Here is an 18,354-nt window from a genome sequence, read left to right on the forward strand (position 1 = left end):
GAGCCAAGGTTGCCACATATTATCATACTATCAGTGAGAGTGGCTCACCAGACAGAATACTTGGCTTTGATGCTGGAAAGTTAGAAGGATGTGGGTTCTATGTCCAATCCAGATGCTTCTATTGCTTTCCCAATACTGACACTGCAGTGCAGCATAAGGAGCGTGTTGTCTCTCAAATTAGATTTTTGTCTGGCAGTTGGTGCAGAGGTCAAAGCTGTAAGCTGGAGTTCCTATGGCACAGAGTTTGAGTTCCCTAGTCCTCATTTGCCTACTGTGTGACCTTGAGCAAGTCAAGACATTGCTCATAGGTCACCCTTGAAAAGGGACGGTGTGTCCAGTGTACCTACCTGGTCAACAAAGAGGTAATATTAACCCTGGCAGTTGATGCAGGGGATTAAGACTGTGAGCTATTGTTCCTGAGGTACAGGGGTTTGATTTTCTATGTCCTCATTTACCTACTGACAAACCTCAAGCAAGTTATTTAACAAGGCATTGGGCTGAGTCACCACGAAAATGGACGATGTGTGCAGTTGATCCACCTGACTAACAAATGAGTGTAATTATTATCCTGAACTTACTAAGACATTTAACACTATTGTTTATAAGGGAATAGCTGACAACTTAAAAGTATTGTGTCAATCATATGCAAGTCAATGGGTAAAACAATCATTAGGCAAAAGAATGGAGCATGTTGAGGTTAACTGTTTGCAGATGGGGGTTGGGGTGTGTTATAATGTTTAAGGTGTTTACCTTGGGTTCCTATCACATAGTCAAACTTTTACATATTCAAACCACATACGGTCGAGACCATATGTTCGAATGTGTAAAAGTTCGAGCATGTGAATGGAAATCTCCATAAGTGAAGGTTTCCATTCACTTCAATGTGGTGTGATCTCGGAGTTGGTATATTTAAGTAGCGGGAGGTGTGGGGGGTTCAGGGGGGCTTACCCGTTGTATTTTTATTTTTTTATCGGTAGTCGAAGTTCTGTAACTTCGAACATAATGGTTCGACCATTAGGTATTCAGAGTTACGGAACTTCAACTATCTGATATAGACCCATTTACCTTACAAACAAGATAAACAGGGTTTGATTCTTACTAAAGGAAAAACTGTCTACGTTTAGAATTGTCCATAAGAGCTGCCTATAAACCTATGAACTTATTTCATTTCAAGAAAATCACTGTTCCTTTGATAAACTTATAACTTCCCATAATGAAAAATACTTTTTCTACTTGGTGACCTAAATTATCTCTTCACTGAATGACAGAACTATGCTTCAATCAATAATCAGCCTGAAAATCTTATATGTAATATTAGATAATCTTGTACAAATTGTAAAAGCACTAATAAGGAGAAAAATATAGCTACATCTAGACCTACTCCATTTTCACTCATCACAGAGCTGTGACATTCCTCATATACAACAAACCAGATCTAAAAAAAATGATGCCATAATTAGGAATTTGTAAACAACATATATGGGTACCTTGCAAAATCACCTTATAGAGTCATATGTTAGTACTAAGCTAATTGCCTTTCTGTCTTAATTTATTTATTTATTGGGGGGGGGGGCAAAAGCAGGGAATATAAAATCAAACTAGGTGGGGAGGTTATGCCCCCCCTCCAAACTATATATCCTAACTCCAGGGTCGCACTACAGTGGGGAAAGAACATATTCCTTTTACTTGCCTTACAGTGCCCTACACACTGCCAGTACTAATTGTCAGGGAAATTACTTTTAGAAGTGAACTTTAGGGGAAGTGAAGTGTCAGTCATTTGGTCTCAGTCAAATGAATGTCAGTCAAATGAGCTTTAGGGGAAGTGAACGTAACCCATATATATATATATATATATATATATATATATATATATATATATATATATATATATATATATATATATATATATATATATATATATATATGCAGATGTAGATGTAATTCCTGAAGCCTTGATCAAATATTCATTTGTTCGAGCAAGGAGGTATTTTTTAACAAACATATATGCACAAATATTATAATGTCCTTGTCTCAAAATGCCATTTTTATCAAAACAGGTAAGATTAATGTGAAGGGCATGTGTGTGTGTGTGTGTGTGTGTGTGTGTGTGTGTGTGTGTGTGTGTGTGTGTGTGTGTGTGTGTGTGTGTGTGTGTGTGTGTGTGTGTGTGTGTGTGTGAGTGTCTCTGTATGCACATGAGAGTGTATGTGGGTTAGTATTAGGGTAAGGGTTAAGTAAAGGGATATCTTTATTGTGTGTTTGTGTGCATGTGTGTGTGTTTGTGTGTGTGTGCATGCGAGCGAGCACACATGCACTCGCATGTGTGTGCATGTGTGCATTTGTGTGTATGTTTGTGTTTGTGTGTTTTTACCAAAAGCTAGGACTACTGTACAGGAACAACAAATTCCTAACTACAAAAGCTAGGATTTCCCTTACCCATGCCTACCTTCTACCATGCTTAACCTATTGTTCCCAAATACTCACAAATCTGAACTACTTCCTAAAGCCTTGTTAATGTGTTCATTTGTTTGAACAATTACATTTTTTTTTACCAAACAATCGAATATTAGAACGTTCATTTGTCAAAGTGCCATTTTTGTCCAAATAGGTAATATCAAAGGTGTGTGTGTGTGTGTGTGTGTGTGTGTGTGTGTGTGTGTGTGTGTGTGTGTGTGTGTGTGTGTGTGTGTGTGTGTGTGTATGTGTATGTATACAGGCATGTGAGTGTATGTGGACTTGAATTAGTCTAAGATATATTTATTGTGCATGTGCATGCGCATATGTGTGCGTGTGGGTGTGGGTCTGTGTGTTTCTGCATACATGGGTGTGTGTGTCTTGTGGGGGTTGTGGGGTTTATGGTTAGAGTAAGGTTCAAGTGAGGAGATAGATCTACTGTGGTGGGTGGGTGTTTCTTAATGTGTGTGTTTGAGTCTATCTTGTACAGTGGTACTGTAAGGGTGTTTTAAGGTAAGGTACAGAACTCCCCCCCACACCCTGAAATGCATGCTAACCCTAACCCTGCAATAACACCTAACCCTACACCTTACCTTAAAAAAATAAGCTTTTTCTAACACTACCATTATTCAGATAAATTTTAGAAAATGTTTTGGAGGAGTTTTGGTATAAAGATTGCAAAAGAAAATTAAGTTGCATTCTCATGTTTCCTTACTCAGTTCCCACTCAACGAAGCAGTAAATGCCTTCAACTCAACTTTCCTAAATTTTTTAAATTCTCTAGCCCCACTGAGAAAAGTTTGATTAAAGGCAAACAGTTCACCCTGGCTAACTAAAACCACATGTACCCTTATGAAATCCAGAGACAGGGCATGGAAAACATGGGTACAAACCAAACCAATTTAGAAATCAGATAAAAAAAACTTATCAACAAAGACAAAAAAGGCTTTTATTATAATCCCCCAGAAACATTAAAATCTGACCCCAAAAAAATTCTGGAATGCTATAAACCAAATACTACATCTAGGTATCCCAACTTCACCAAACCCATGTCCTGACAAGTCACCTGAAGAAACTGCCAATAGTTTCAACACCTACTTTATCAAATCCATTTCCAAAATATTTAACCCCAACCTCTCAAACAACAACATTTCAAACCTCCCTATACAGCCTTCAGCCACTATCTCAGAAAACTCCTTCTCTCTCAAAACTGTCTCCACTGACTATATCAGAACTCTACATTCAAAGCTCAAACCATACTCTGTATCAGCAGACAATATTCCTTCCTACTTTCTCCAGATTGCAGCACACTCCTTTGCTATGCCTGTATCTATACTAATTAATCACTCTATCTCTGGGTCTAAAGTTCCGTCTATCTGGAAACAGTTTCACACTTTCCTATTCATAAAGGAGGTAACTCCACAGAAATATCTAATTTCAGACCTCTCGCTATCATGTCCCCTCTCTTCAAAATCCTTGAGAAATGTATACACAAACAAGTTTTGCATTATCTCTTACAAGAAAAACTTCTCACTCCAACACAGCATTGCTTTCATCCCAAGCATATTACAACCATAGCTCTGCTATCATTTCTCAACACCATAGCCCTGGCTAAAGATGTTCACAAATTCATATCCTGTCTATTCCTTGACCTTTTAAAGGCTTTTGACACTGTTTCACACACTCTGCTACTTAGTAAACTTGTACGCCTAAACTTCTCCCCTGATACAGTTGCATGGTTCTCTAGCTATCTCTCTGATGGGCTGCAGTCAGTACGATGGGACTCAGCACTATCTACCCCTCTCTCAGTAAGAACTGGTGTTCCCCAAGGTTCCATTCTTAGACCTCTACTCTTTAATATCTTCACCAACTCACTCCACTCCTCTTGTCCTCAACTTAACATTGTCCAATATGCAGATGACTTTACAGTCATAACTATTGCTAATTCCCCCTTACAACTCCTAACAAATACCCAGATATCTTTCAACTCAGCAGAGACATAGCTCACTAATGATCAACTCATCCTCAACCCTAAGAAAACTAAATCACTACTCTTTCTACCTAAATCTGCAAACCACATTAAACTTTCCTTTTCCATAAGGTCCCTAAACAATACTCCCATACAAGTTGAAACTAGAACAAAACTCCTTAGCATTACCATTGATGACCAACTAAAATTTGATCTTCACATTAGCAATTGTATCACAAAACCCCACCAAAGCTAGGACTACTGTACAGGAACAACAAATTCCTAACTACAGAAGCTAGGATTTCTCTTACCAATGCCTACCTTCTACCATGCTTAACCTATTGCTCCCAAATACTCACAAATCTGAACTCCTCCCTACTTACCAAATTAGAATCAACCTACCACAAAATAGATAGGTTTGCAGCTCAACAACATATAAATCTCACCACTGTCTCTCCCTAAAATACCTGAACAGGCCTGAACTGCCTTACCTGTTCCTACAATCTCTACTCCAAATCATACACTCCATCCTATTTCAGCCTCATTTCTGCCCAAATCTATCTTCTCTCATCTCTCACTATTCCCCTACCAGACTTCTCCAAAGCTCAACCCAAGACCTATTAAAAATCCATAAACCCAAATCCAACACAGGGTACAACTTATATAGCTACCATCCCTCTACTGCATGGAACAAACACCTTTAGAAATAACGTCCCTGACTCACCCCAAACAATTTAAGCTAGCAAGCAAAGACCACTTTATAAAACACTGGTCCTGCCATTGTACTCACCCTCCCTGATTATTACCTACCTTTTATAGTACACTCTAACTTACTAAAATTTACCATTAACTACTTCATTCTGTGCTTCCTATGCAACCTCCAAAGCTTATTCTATACTTTGTTCTCTGATATTCTTATGTAACCTTTTAATTTTTTGTTACTCTGCATACAAAACGTTATATTTACTCAACTATCTTTTTTTAAATCAAAACATACAACTTATTCTACTTTAACATTCTCCTTTTTGTTTATAGTACTGTTTAATCTGTCAACAATATACATGTATGAGCTTACATATTTTAACTGGCAAAATTCTCTATTGCTATTTTTATTGAAATGTATCTATATTGCTATTTTTATTGCATTTATATCTTTGGAGCTTTTCTCCCCGGGCCTCCTCTGAAAAAGGGCAATAGCTGAGCCGGACACTCCCGGTCAACAAATGTAAAATAAATAAATAAATAAATAATGTCCTCTTGTGTCTGTGTAGGATATTTGTAGGTGTTCTGGTTTCTTCTCCCATACCAAAGGCATTCTATTGGTTAAATGATGACCCAACAAACTTCCCATGGATGTTCCAGCAGTGAGTGAGCTGGGGTCTGTGTGCATTTTTATGTGCGAGTACGTGTCCTACAACAGAATGAAGTCCTATATAGGATTACTGTCTTGGCCCTGTGCCAAATGACTACCAGCAGAAGATATTGCTCCTTTGGGTTAAGTAGGCAACCAGAATATGAAAACTGGATCAAATTTCATTTAAATCGGTTTCATTTAACTCAAAAGTGCTGTTTTGTAGAGTTATGTGTGAATTCATTTTTATTCTTAGCTGATATCAGTAGAATGGGTGACATATACTTTATGACATGGATAGCAAAGTAATTAAAACTATTCACCCTTCAGGTCATATAAATATTTTAACACATTTATCAATATCCATTATGAACATACATATACAGAATATAGCTAAAGATACACACTCACACACACACACACACACACACACACACACACACACACACACACACACACACACACACACATACACGTGCAGACACATGCACACACTGTATACACACACACACACACACACATGTATACAAACACACACACACACACACACACACACATGCAGACAGATGCACACACACACACACACACACACACACACACACACACACACACACACACACATTCAACTGCAATTAAAGTCTGAAACTATTTTATTTCCTAAATTGGCAGTGGTGTCCATATGCACATGCTAGTTAGATAATGGTTCACTTACTTGTAATGTAACATTTCCTCTTTTTGTTCTGTTCAGTGCTACCACAGTTTCTAGAATGCAAACTGTCAGATCAGATTTACTATTATAGGTCCGAGGTTTATTGATCTTCTAGGATCTCTTCTGCATCGCTTCCTGTTACAGCTACATTACACCAAAGTGTTTAAGCAGCCAAAGACTGAGAGGTATCACCATTATGACTGCATTAACAGATAGTCTTAGGATAATGCATGCATTAGCAGGAGGGCTACTTCACTTACAACAGTCATTCATGCAACGGACTGTAAGAAGTATCTATCATGGTTCATTTAATGAGCATTATAGTTCTAATTCTTTTCTTTCAGTTACTTTATATTATAATTCAAAGCAAGCTTCTCTGGGACAGACTTTTAGCCAAAATATTATGGCATCATCAGGTGGCAGAGGTTTTTATCTTAAGTTTCTGACCAACAGATAAAAAAAGGGTCACACATTTTAGGGATGTCTTTTAAACTCAGTTATACAGAACAGATCCACTCTGGACATCAGTATAAATACACACACAGATATATATATACATATATATGTATGTATATATATATATATATACATATATATGTATGTATATAAGGGATTGAGACATACCGTCAACATACCACAATGTCGACAGCAAGAATGCTAACTGTAAAAGCACAACAAAGGAAATGCAACATTCAACTACATGTGTGAGGAAAACTCACACCACATGCAACCAACAAAAAACAAAATAACACGTGCTTTGGAGGAAGGCAAGTCCCCCTTGGGAGCTGCATCCAAACACCCCTGCTAATTATATATGCTAACTCAGAGATCACACAATTCCCAGTGGAAAATGAATACTCCTTCACCTGTGAATCATCAGTCTAGCACAACTGTCAACCTTTTGCATATCTAAACCTTTTGAAGTCGATGTTCTTGCTGTCGCCATTATGGTATGTTGACTTATTGCAGTAAAACCATATCATCATATCTATCTAAATCTCTCTCTCTCTCTCTCTCTCTCTATATATATATATATATATATATATATATATATATATATATATATATATATATATATATATATATATATATATATATATATATATATATATATATATATATATATATATATATATATATATATATTTATGCACAGAGACACACATACACACACATGCATATGTATAAGCAATAATGTCTGACAGGGTAGGAATTACAAGAAATAGCAAACTGCCCAGGAATATTAGAGGGTTCTATATTATAAAATCGAATGTTTAGGTTGTTGAACACCTAAACATCGACACCTAAATAGCGAAAGCTGAAAAATGTAAATGGCCACTTCCGCAAATTTTTTCACAGGGAAAAAAAATTTGCTTGGCCAGCGGAAAGGAAAACAAACTTTCAAACCCTAATCAAGTGGGGGGCTTTGTCCCCACACTCACCGATGTGGAGGGCTGTGCCCTCCCACACCCCTAGCTAAATATACCAACTCCGTGATCGCTCTACTTTGGGGAAAAGGGCAAACTCCAGATAACGGACAAGCAAATATTTTCCAGAAAAAAATTTGCAGAAGCGGCCGTTCACAGTTTTCAGCTTTCTCTGTTTAGGTGTCGACGTTTGGGTGTTCAACGTTCCAGTTTATAATATAGACCGTATTAAAAGGGCCATTTTTCCCTGTAACACTAACCATGAATCATAGAAAATGGCTGCTTGTTAATCTGTTTTGCATTTATTTTATTATTACTATATATTTTTCACATTTTGAAATAAAATAGTCCCTCTGTTTAAAGTTTGAAAGCTGGTATAGGACTTGGAGAAAGTATTTTATATCCAAATATAAAGGTTACATAAAATTAGAACAGATAATTCATATAGTTTTTATAAAGACAGACACACACACACACACACACACACACACACACACACACACACACACACACACACACACACACACACACACACATACACACACACACACACACACACACACACACACACACACACACACACACACACACGATTGATGGCTTTGTTGGTTGCTCCATTTCAGAGATCTTTAGACTGCCTTATCTTTTCTCATCATTAGGTTGCAACAGACAGCTTAGCAACCTTCCATTCAGCAGCTTATGAATGGACCAAAAAATGTATCAACCTGGGAAACAGATAATACCACTGACATAAATGTCTAAGTGACCCATACATATAATACAGGAGAATGCCACTGACAGAGTATTTGAATGTTTATAGATATTACCATGCTGTTGGGCAGTTTTCAGGTTGAAAGATTTATGGATTGTCATAGCAATGACAGAAAAAAATTAAATCTGCTTTCAGCAGCTGTGTATGAAAGCAATCTTTCAATAAACCAGGATAGGAAAGTGTTTAAAAATATGTCCTGATTTTGATTTGTATCAGCCCGCCCTTTCAGTATCTGCTTTATGGTTTATGGCAAGGAGTGTTGAGATGCTAGTGTCATGCCTTTACAGGAACAGTCACCACTATGGGGATTTCATTGGCTGACACTTAAAACACAAGTCACATGAGCCTACCAAAGGGAAGAAGGAGCCTTTAAATGGTATTTTAATATCACAGACAGTGAATGGGAATGAAATGGTCACTTGAAGGAACATTTTTTTCACAGAAATATCACAGATTCTGTGGCATAAGTAGGTGCATTTGTTTTTCTCCAGCCTGTCCTTGTACATTACTTCACCCATTTAGAAGACTGAGTAGTCATTGTGCTTCTCTTCTTTCAAAAGTGTATTTTTCTAACAATATCTATCTATCTATTTATACTTAATTATTGGTATTTGTTTACTGGGAACATTCAAATCAGTTTCATTCATTAGCAACACTTCCATTATTCAGACATCTTTAACATCACTTTCATCATTTAAGGACCGTTTTCATTAAAAATAACAGTCACATGGGTTGTATATGATTTTTTTAAATATAGGAAGGTATATGCAGTGGAAGATCATATGTTATACATCAGGTTTTTCATAAGAATATTTGTTAGTGTGAAGACTTGTTCAGAGTGTAGTTCATATGAAGATAAGATAAAGAGTTAGAGTAGCCCAAATAAAGGAAGGCGAGGAGGAGGCACAAGGAAGATAAAGAAGATGAGATGATAGAGGAGGGTATTGTTGTGGAAATAATAAATTATATTTTCTGCAGCAGAGAGCTATGGCAGAAATTCATATAGCTTTATTAGTAACAGTTTAACCCGGGGTGATGCAAATGAAGAACCATTTATCTACCAGGTGTTGCTTCAGATGGCATTTAAAGTCTTTTACATTGCAGACTGTTAATTGTATTGGGATGGCATGCCAGCTATTATCAATGTAGCGTGAATACAGGGATTATCCTGCATTGTTGTTAGGTTTAGTTATGGAGAGCAATGAACTCTCAGTGAAGTGCAGAGGTCTCTTAGTAGTGTAACGTTGAATGATGGAATGAAGACATGGTTATTTTTCTGGCTTGTTCAGTAATTTAAAGGTTGTATTTCATTGTGAGCACAATAGTGAATTATGTAGTTTGAGTCAGTTTAGTTGTTTTAGAGAGAGGCAATGATGTGATCTATCTAGTTAGTTGGTTGCAAATTTGTCTACTTTATTGTAGCATTGCTGTAATTTGTCTGATAGAGAGAGAGAGAGAGAGAGAGAGAGAGATTGGAGGGAGGGGGTAATACAGTAGATCTTTTGCTAGTTCTGAACATGTGACAGAGCAAAGAGTAAGACAGGAAAGCCCCAACTGAACCTATGATGTACTTCAAAGGCTATATTGTGTGTAGCAGTGGACAGGTTTAATAGAAACTAATAATTTACATGTTTGTTTAAAATTATGTACAAACCTCTGATCAACTAGTAGCCTTAGCAGAACAGTTTATATTATTTTAAAGTGAAAAATCTTATTTCAGACGTGCATGTAGCAGTGGCTACTGACAATCCTTCAATTAAGTATATGTCTATGCCAAACAAAAGATGCGTGGATTTATGCCTATAAGTAAAATAAATAAATAAACAAAAAAGCACTGCTATCTGAACTAACTTGTTTTAAGTATTTTAAACAAGTACACCTATTGAAATACTGAATGGTTTATGATAGTACTACTGTGCTGTGTCACAGATGGTTGTGATGCTGGAAATGGAGGTTTGAGTAGCATATTCAGACACTGCAATAGCCACCTGCAGTGGTGAATATTGGGAAGAAGGAAAGAATGTCTTAAATGCAAACTCACTAGTCCTGAGTGTGGGTTTCCTCTCTGGGTATGGCACCTAGCTGAGGCCAAAGATTCTAATTCAGACAAAAAAAGTATGGGGAAACCCAAGCAGGAGCTCAGCAGTGGATGATTTGCCTATGAGAGCACATGCACTGACTTTACTCCATTACAGGCAGTGGAAGTTATTCACTAAACATTGTGGAGAAGTCTCCTTAGCAAGAAGGATACATCTATCTCCTCTCTGACGTGCTGTGGAAATTGAAAAGGGGCACAGGAAAATGACAGATGCCAAATAAGGAGAAACACCTAAAGCAGAAAAAATATATCATACACTGACAAACTACTTTTACAGACTAGTGAATTGCAAGGAAGTGTAAAACTTGTTACTCCAACTTACTTCTGCTAAATTGGAAGATGTATATGGTGAAGCAACATTTTTTTCAAAAGAGAAATAATAATATTCAGCTTAATGCGTTATATAGCAAAGATGTCACTTGCATCATTTATAATATAGTTATCATGTTAGTTTTCAAAAAATGGGAGATTAGTATTGTTTATACATCATACTGCACTTGTATCTCGATAATTAGAATTATGTGTAAAAGCCAGCCCCCACTAAGACATTAAGTTAATATTTCTGAAATTCTAACCACAGGACTAGAGCTTCACTACCGGCATTATTTGACTGGATCCCTGTCTAGCAAGTTGCTATATTTAGCACAGAGCTGCACCTATCCAGGACATTTTTCCAAGACTCTGAGAGGTGTGGAACCCGTTGAAGTGTGAAGAACTTTTCATCAAAAAGGACTAAAAAAGCTTAAATATTTATAATTTAAATATTTTAAATTGCACTTATAGTGACCTGGATGATAACATATTTTTGTATTTTTTTGCCTTCTTTCCATGTTTTGACCAAACAAATGTTATGTTTGCATTTTTCAATTTTTTTTTGCATTTGTGGGAAGATCCCAGCTCCATTCCTACCTCTCCCATAATTGGAAATGTAATTGCACTCTACCTACCTAATCCTGCTAATGTCCCTATTCTGCTAATTGTCTCCTATGCATGTGCTTCCACATGTACCTCTACACCTTGCTGTTTTTCCTCTACAGCTTCCCCTCTCTGAATCTAACATAATATAACATCAAAACCTTGAATGTATATAATGTAAATACTGTACATAGCTTTGTGACTCTACTCTCTCTCCCTGTCTGGAAATGTTCTCTTTCCTTTCTTCCTACATATAAGGTTCGACTAAGAGATGATGCTAACTAGCTGCAATAATCATCTCTGACATGTGTGTACTCTACTTTTGCTACTAAACAACTGCCTCTTTCTCCACTGTATATCTGCATCTCTCTACACCAGATTCTTTTTCTACTAAACAACCACCTCCTTCTCTACTACTCCACGTCCCCTCTCTTCTCTCACCAGAATCTTGAATTTATACTTAGTACTCATTACACTTTCCTCCTTTATTTCTTCCACATTCTACTAAACCTAGACTTCTATCTTTCAAATATTCAGTCTTTGCAACTACTAACAGAAGATTTACAATTTCATAGTTTTTAGTATTTTGTTCAGATTATTCTGCTGCCTCAGTTCAACTATTTGCTGTGCAAATGGCTCTTTAATCAACTACATATATGTCATGAAGAGTATTCATTTTTTTCAATTGTAATTTGCTATATCTCAGTATATAATTCTACGTTTGTTTTAAATAATCATATGTTTGATTTACTTGTATGTAATATGGAGATTTTCTCTGCGGGCAACTCAATGATTATGCCAGTAGAATAATGAGTATAGATTTTAACTGAAACTACTTATGTCTAATATTTACACTACTTAAACTCTTACATCAAAGGTTATATCCCATTTTTTAAATGTAATTTAACACTTCTTTTTTGTAAGCTGTAAAAGCACTTTAAAGTCATTTCTCTATGCAGACAATGTTAGGTAGCTTTGTAACTTTTAAATGTAAAGGCAGTTACTTAAAGACAGTACCTTAAGTATTACAGTGTAGCAAAGAGATTTTCTTTACAGGCAAGTAAGCAGAGTTATTTAGAACACATTCCACATCCATTTGTTTAAAATTTCCCGTAAGAGTGGTATATTCTTCTGTCCTGTAGTTGTTTGGAGCTGTAGCACTTGTTTAGTCTTCCAAATGTTGTTTTTGGATCAAAAGATATGAAAAGAGTTGTCTCAGGCAGGATTTACTTTGAAGAGATGCAGAAAGGTGGATTTTGCCTGGTCAGGTGTTTCCAAGGATATTTTTTCTTCTTTGTAATAAAATTTTAAAGTTGCGGGATATCTCATTTGGAAACAAATCTTATTTTCAATGAGGTAATTGCAGTATTTGCTGAGTTTCTGTAGATTTTGTTTAATTTGTAAAGGAAGATTTTGAGTAATCATAATTTTATGCGCTCTCCATGTAACATTCTTTTTAATCTTGTAAGCTGACAGTATCTGTTGAACATGTGCTGAATTAAGCAGTCTGATATAGATTTGTCTAGGAAGATCAGTTGTTTGTGTATGCTTTATAGCTCTGTGAGCTCTTTCGATCACTCTCTCATCCAGGAGATTTTTATTAGCCAGAAGAGAGCTTAGTATTTCTTTTATTATTGGAATAAGTTGTGAATTATCAAAGCTCTCTGGAATACCTCTTATGATAAAATTATTTCTCCGGCTTCTAGCTTCCAAGTCTAACATTTTTTGCTGTAATTCTTTAATTATGGTGTCATTGGTGTGTGCTTTTTGTTGCAGTTCATTTATTTTTAGTTCATTGTCCATAATTTTTGCTTCATTTTGTTCAAGCCTAAGCACAATTTGGTCCAGAGTAGAGCCAAATGTAGTTAGCTTATGAGAGAAACCCTGAATTTCTGTTTGTAAAGGTTGTAAAGCAGTTTTCAGATTCTCCAGTGTTAAAGGTTGTTCCTGTTTTAATCTTTGAGACATTTTATCAGCTTCTTGTTGTTGCTTGTAAATGTTTTGCCTTTTAGAAGTGGCTTCTTTCTCAGGAGTAGTAATTGCTGACAGTTTGGTTTTTGTGATTACAGTTTCCATCCGATCTGGCTGATTCTCCATTAATCTTGTATAGTTAGATTTCTAGTAGTAGTGCAGAATTTTAAATGATAAGTCTTGTTATGAAAGTTGTTTTTCTTGTTACTTTCCTCTTATTAGGCCTGTTAGTCTTGAAGAATCCACACCATGCGGTTCAGGGCTCTGTTTCCAACAAGTAATTATTTTTCCTTCAGAATGAGAGAATCTTTGAAAGATAAAGATGAAACAAGTAAGTACTCGTATTTCTGCTTTAATCCATTGATGTTTGGTATACTTTTCCTAAGCGATGCGCTTTTTTGAAGTCAGATTATAGCATAGGAATGCAGGAGCTGCACTGTCAGTGTGCTTACAGGCTGTCCACCATTTTGGAATCCGACAAACTTCCTAAGTAACATATCTCCTCCTAATAAACACCTATGATATATAAGGACAAAACAGGGTTGGATTGCACAGCTAGGCTTGTAAAGGCCCTGATGGTCATTAGCCTAGTATATACCCATAAACCTGTAAATGCAAGATTGAGTTAAAAATGAGACAGGCTATCACGTCTGATAAACCTGTGGTTCAATTAAAACTAAATCGTGAGGCAAAATTATTTTTATTTTATTATTTATTTATTTTACATTTGTTGACCGGGATGGTCCGACTGGATACATGTCCATTTTCAGCAGAAGCCCGGGGAGAAAAGCTCCAACAGAGACACATTTACAGATTGTTACATATAGTAAAGCATATGAGAGGAAAAATCAGTTTACATACTACTACAAAACATCCTAGCTATAGCAACCACAAAATACAAAAGTTCTCATACAGATTTTTCAAACATGCTAGCTTAAAAATAAGACAATTTTAGATTTTGTGTTTAGTTTCTTTTCATTGTTCTTGTTTGGGGTTACAGGTCCCTTCCCTAAGTTGTCCATTTAGAAAAGATTTAAGGGCTTCTATTTATAGTCAGAAATACGTCAAGGAAATATAGAGTTAGATCATTTGAGAATAAAAGGTTAAAGTGTTTTAACTTGGATAATCCAGAGGAAAAGTATGACCTTGGTTTAACGAAAAGGAGCTAATCTGGGTTAGAGCATTGGCAAAGCCAATGTGACTTAAAATGGAGTTTTAGACTCTTCTTGAATTGGACTAAGGAGATAGTAAGAGTAAGGTTGGAGGGGAGGGAGTTCCATATTTTTCCAATGGGGTTGGCAAATAGACTATCACCCCCTGAGTTATAGGATTTGATTGTTTGGACAAGTAGCCTGTTTGATGAGTGAAGACAGCCTAGATTGGTGAAAGGAATTATTATATTTTTCAGTGCAGGTGTGTTGTCGGGTTGTTTGAGAATTTTAAATGCTTCTGTGAGTTGGTTCAGCTGGAGAAGATTTGGTAGCTCTATCCAGCCAAGGTTTTTTAGGTTAAGGCAGTGGTGTGTTCTATAGGGCATGCCAGTTGCAAATCTGGCAATATGATTATAACAACACGAGAGTTTGTTAAGGTCAGATTTGTTAAGGTTAGTAAGCATGGGAGAGGCATATAGAAGGGTAGAGAGAAGATGTGAGTGGGCAATGACCACTTTGGCCATTGGAGTTTGAAGGATTTTATCCTGTACAGTGACCCAAGTTTCTTGTTAACGGATTTAATGGTTTTGTTAATATGCATGTTGAATCTAAGTTTATTGTCAATGGTAACTCCTAAGAGTTTTGTATAGGAGTCTGGGAAGATGATAGTGCTATTGTTAGATTGCATAGTAAAAGATATAGGAGAGGATTTATGGGTTTGGAAGAAGAGTAGTAGTTTGGTTTTGTTTGGGTTTAAGATCAGGTGACGATCTGATAGCCAGTTTTCCACTGTAGTAAAAGTGAGCTGGGTTGTAGATAGTAGGTTAACTGGAGAGGTATCGGAACATACTAGTGTAGAGTCATCTGCATATTGAATGCAGGTGGCATCTGGGATGACTGTATGGAGGTCATTAATAAAGACAGAAAAGAGAAGAGGTCCTAATATGGAGCCTTGATGAACTCCTGTGGTATTTGGTAACAGGCAAGAGAGCTTATTCTGCCACAGCACTGCTTGTTGCCTACCAGAGAGGTAGGCATGAAACCAGGGAGAGCTTGGTTGTCTAAGTACAAGGTTTTCAGAGTGTGGAGAAGTAGCTGGTGGTTAACCATGTCAAAGGCTTTGGACAGGTCCAGAAAGAGAGCTGAAGATATTTTTTTGTTATTCCGGTTATGGTTAATTATATTAGTAAAAGAGAGGAGGGCAGTGGATGTACTGTGGTGGGGTCTAAATCCATGTTGTGAGTTGGTCAGTAGTTTATTCTGGATGGGATAGTATAGAAGTTGTTTGTGCACACACTTCTCCATGATTTTGGCAAGTGGTGACAATATGGCTATTGGCCTATAGTTTGATAGTTCTGGGGACGAGCTACCTTTATGGAGTGGTATTACATAGGATATTTTCTAAATTGAGGGGATTGTGGCGTCTGTTATGTTTCGATTAATTAGGATTGAGATGGGGTATGCTATGACATCTGCAGCTTTTTGCAGCTATTCGGCTGGGAGAAGATCTGCAGAAAGGGTAGTTGGCTTTAGCTTCTTCGATAAGGATTGGATAAAGGATGTGGAGACATGTTGGAGGTTAAAGGAGAGTAGTGTCTTGGGTATAGAATCTGTTATTGAGGAGCAGGTAGTAGATAGTTGGTTGGCTAAGGACTGAATAGTCTCGGTAAAGAAAGTATTAAAGGTATTTGCTACTTCTTCTGGGCTTTTATCACATAATGTTCCTGGGATAGGAGTGGAGGATTTACCTGGATGGAGAAGATTATTTAAACCCGCCCAAAACATTTGAGGGTTGTTTTGATGTTTCTGTTGTAGATGGCAATAATAGTTTTTTTTGTCAAGTGTGGTGGCTTTTTTAGTCTCGTTTCTTAGCTGCTGGAATTTAAAACGATCTAGGGGTGCCTTGGCAGTATGCCGTTTGGCCTGTGCTTTGTTTCTAGGTGTAATTTTAGATTTGGAGTCTTTTGTTAGCCAAGGCGCTATTTGTGTTTTAATTTTGATTGACCGTTTTGAAGCATGAGAATCAAGTATGGAAAGAAATGTGGTGTTAAAATATGTTACCGCCTCGTCTACGGGAAGGTATTTTAGATTTGACCAGTTACAGGATTTGAGTTCTGTTTGGAATTTTGTGGGTTCAAAATTGTTCTTGTTTCTGACAGACCTGTAAATGGGCTATCAAGAGCTGACTGTTTTGTCTTTCCTTATGTATGTGATGAGGTGATCACTAAGGTCACTGGGAAGAGTCCCAGACATATACATATGGAGATGACTGTTAAGGAGTATCCCGTCTAGGATACTCTCTTTTTGGTTAGAATTACCTATTCTGTGAGGAGGGTATGGTCTGTGAGAATCCATGGAAGTTAATATGGGTGGAGTTGGAGTCTGAAGAACATAGGTTCCGGTCAATATTAACATCGCCCAGAACAATAGTTTCTTGAGGGTATTTGTTAGATATCCAATTAAGAGTGTCCTCCAGTGTGTCAGAGTTGCTCTCAGAGGGAATGTAGATTCCAATTAGTTTTATGCTTTTTTGTTTGTTTAGTTGTAGTTTTAGAGCTAATATTTCACCATTGGAGATTTTGGGTGGTTGAGTGGGGTTAACTATGATGTTAAGTGTGCTTTTATATAGCACGGCTATCCCACCTCCCTTTTTCTTTGTACAGTCAGCCCTGAGTTTATTATACCAAGGTGGTAAGATCTCATTATCTTTGGTTGATGGCTTTAAGCAAGATTTCTGTTAGACCCATTATGTCAGGGAGATAAGTTGCTAAAAGGGCATGTAGGTTATGTACCTTGTTGTTTAGGCTTCTTATGTTTAGGTGGCAAATTAGGAGGCCTGAGAGAAAATGGTGGGCTAGTAGAGTTTGGGGTTGAGGTTGAGGATGGGCCTGGGTTAGGATGGATGTCTCCATCTTTAGTTATATTTTTTCTTAGGTAAGCTAATAGTTTCATGAATTTATATAGTAGCTTTTGACCATATTTGGATTTCGGGTGCTTTTGGTTTGTTTTATTAAGATACAGGTTATTAAGTTTTGTTGTTTTAGAGGCCGGATTGTAAGTAGTGTGTTCAGCAATAAGTGGAGATAAGGGGGTACAGGTTTGATATTTAGGGTACTGGAAGCCTGAGTATTGCTGATCTTAATAATTAGTTAGGAGGTATGGTATAATTATAAGGGGTTCCTAATATTCTCGATTGTTTTTATACAGCTAATAATTCTGTCCAACCTAAATATGCCTAAATGGCTGTATGCACTTAACATATTTATCTTCTTCTAATAATGTTTTGTTTTAGTTGAAATTACCCATAATTTTCCTGTTGAAAAACTTAACAGATTTCTATACTAAGTGTAGCTAAGTTAAAAGTCACACATTTTGGCATTATGTGATAATCCACCAAACACTTACATGCCTGCTGGTTCATACAATATATTGTTTTTTGACATCACAGAGTCATCGGTGTGTTCACAATAATAAACAAAGAAATGGATGGCCCCATGATGCAGTGAGTAGCAGCACTCTCTCATGGCACCAGATTCTC

The sequence above is a fragment of the Protopterus annectens genome, chromosome 4.part0 (genome assembly GCF_019279795.1).
Source record: "Protopterus annectens isolate FY-2018-M chromosome 4.part0, PAN1.0, whole genome shotgun sequence".
Classification (NCBI taxonomy): Eukaryota; Metazoa; Chordata; order Ceratodontiformes; family Protopteridae; genus Protopterus; species Protopterus annectens.